The sequence below is a fragment of the Girardinichthys multiradiatus genome, chromosome 23 (genome assembly GCF_021462225.1).
Source record: "Girardinichthys multiradiatus isolate DD_20200921_A chromosome 23, DD_fGirMul_XY1, whole genome shotgun sequence".
Classification (NCBI taxonomy): domain Eukaryota; kingdom Metazoa; phylum Chordata; class Actinopteri; order Cyprinodontiformes; family Goodeidae; genus Girardinichthys; species Girardinichthys multiradiatus.
The window spans coordinates 2107887-2110587 of NC_061815.1; the positions used below are offsets into that span (position 1 = coordinate 2107887).

Here is a 2701-nt window from a genome sequence, read left to right on the forward strand (position 1 = left end):
TCTCTTGATATATATATAAAAAAATTATATGTGAAACTTTGAGAAAGAGAAGAGGTAAAACATCATCTGACTCACATTTCAAGACGCTTCTCTGTTTGTCTTCATTTATTTATTATTTAAACTTCTGAACATTTACATAATTTACTCACCATAGCCCTACCATGTTTGTTATTGTATCAAAGCCTAATATCATTCTCACTTTAAGTTGAAACTAGAATTCTGGTTCTTTTTGGTCTTTGTCTATCTGTTCAGTAGGTCACCGGATCAAATTTGCTTAGAGGGACAAATGTACACAGGGAGATTCTTTCTGTCATCACTGTTTTGACTAGCCTTCCCAAGTTGCCACTAATCAACAAAGTGCTTGTAGGGGTTGCAGTGCAGGAAAAGGCTTCAAGCTATTTTCCAATTAGTGTCACTGGAAACACAAACAGGAATTTTACAGTGAAGACAAGAAAAAACAGATATACAGCATGCCAAGGCCCATCCCAGAGTGCAGTCATTTATTATGCCAGCCATTTGAAGGGAATGTGGAGACAGACTAGGCTCCAGCTCAGCAGTATCAATTAACTGCACTGTGCTTTGTATGCTGTGGCTGAGTATGAAACTTGACAGTGCTTTTCCAAGTCCTCCAAGATCTTTAAAATGCAAGGTGTATCTATTAAGCGTGCTCTCACAACTCAGACCTTGCAGCACTCTTCCAGCAAATGCATGTTTGCTTCACACACTGTTGTCAAAAGACAAAGAAACAATTCATTCATTTATTTATATTTACAGAACACCAGTTTACTTTAAAGGTAATGTAAAGGCACTTTACAAGAAAAACAGCTCCAATAAACATCCAATGATATGCATTCCAGTTTATACCAACTTCAGTTCAAATAAGTCCACTTCATTCTAATACAATGTAATCACATACTTAGAATCAAATAGTGTGATTCATTCAAATTTGTAATAAAAAAATGGTCAGATTTAGTTGATGATTTAATGCCAGTTGATAAAATGGTATTTATGTAAGGAAGCTTAGTCAATTTCTCAACCTGAGCAAGCATGTGGCGACAGCAGAAAGAAACTACTTCCTTTAAGCAGAAATAAACTGCCAGCAGATCCTGGCTCAGGAAGAAATATCTGTTGTGACCACATAGGGGCTGGAAGGAGAAGAAGGGAAACACCAAAGCACTGCTCCAAGATTACTTTTCATGGGAAAAAAAAATACACATAGTTAGCAGCCACAACAGCAAATAATCAATAAATAGAGAGTAGGAGGAGAAAACAGCAGTGTGGGAAAAATTGGTTGGTATGTCCTCCAGCAGCCTAAGCCTATAGCAGCATCATTAAAGAGACAGCTGAGGCAAACCTAAGCCACAGTTACAATATACTTTATCAAAAAGGAACATTTTAAGCCTTGGGTTAAGTAGGTGGGAATTGTACCAAAACAACAGGGGGTAGTTTTCTAGCAGCATAGACATATATTCCTGCAGACTTTGGTTTAAAGTAATCTTTTGACCTTGCAACATGTTTCTGAATAGTATTAAGCCCAGCCAGAGTCCCGACTTCAATCCTAATCTGATTTGGTAACATGTAATACAAGCAGATGGTGAAAATGAGCACAGACAAAAAAGACTCACAATGTTTTTATAATAAAAAGGAACCAACAAGTACCTCTGTCATGATTGTAGAAACAGATCTGACCCATGTACAGAAATACAATCAGGAGAATATTCAGATGTTTAAGAGATTTATTTTCACAGGAATGAGTAGTGGCAAGAGAACCAGGAACGGTAGATCACCAACTGCACAGAGAAGGGGAAACAGGTAGATACTGAGATGGGATGACCATTATAGTAACGTAATATGAAACGCTTACTGGAGGAGATGGTTGAACCGCCAGGGTGAACGAGATGTGGAGTCTGGGAACACGAGACCAGAGGAAACTGAGGAGGGTTATATCCAAGGTAAATTGGTCAATAAATGCTTGAAGGAGGTTTCCGGGATGTCCAGTTGAGCTTAGTCCCTGGTGTGAAGAAGGTGGCGTGGTGCGCTGGGTGGTGGGGCTTGCACAGGAGCTCATTGGAGGGTGAACAAGGTTTGCTTATGACTGTGGCTGGTTGATCGCAGAGCCAGGAAGCTGCCAGCTAGGAGTTTGTCTAGAGAAGGAACTGGAGGCTTGAATCTTTGATCCTAAGTCAGGAAACGAACTGGAAACAGAGCCAGGGCTTGAAAGCGACCTGAGAAGAGGACACACGAAGGTTAGTCAAAGCTTTAAGAAAACCCGGAAACTCAATCACAAAACTAGAGACTGGCTTGAGTCTGTTACCATTGTTGGCTAACACTCAGGCGTTGAAGTGCTGGCAGCCTCCTGTTTAAATGATCCCAGCAGCAATCAGCAGGATCAGCCACACCTGTCACCTGTCCGCCCATGAGCTCCCACGCCACCTATGGACTAAGCAGAGTAAATAGCAGGCAAGAAACAAAAAACAAACAGATACTTCCAGACCCCGCAACCACAAATATGATCTTAAACTTGATAATGAAATTAAGTGTAATATTTACTCCATCAGAAATCAGTTTATTAGAATATTGTTGAAACGTTCATTTATTTCAGTAACTTACCTCATAAAGTGAAACACGTAATATAGACTGTACATCTGATGTTTTCAAGCCTTTACTTCTGTTAATTATGAGAATTTTCTGATGACAGCCT

General features: G+C 39.7%; 1 long non-coding RNA gene across 1 annotated transcript; it reads right to left on the reverse strand.

Annotated features, from left to right (window-relative positions):
- Positions 1–738: 738 nt before the first annotated feature.
- Positions 739–2350, reverse strand: LOC124860876. Its single transcript, XR_007036477.1, has 2 exons — positions 2315–2350; positions 739–2225 (listed from the first exon to the last, which is right to left on the reverse strand). It is a non-coding gene; the product is annotated as an uncharacterized LOC124860876 (long non-coding RNA).
- Between the last annotated feature and the right edge of the window lie 351 nt (positions 2351–2701).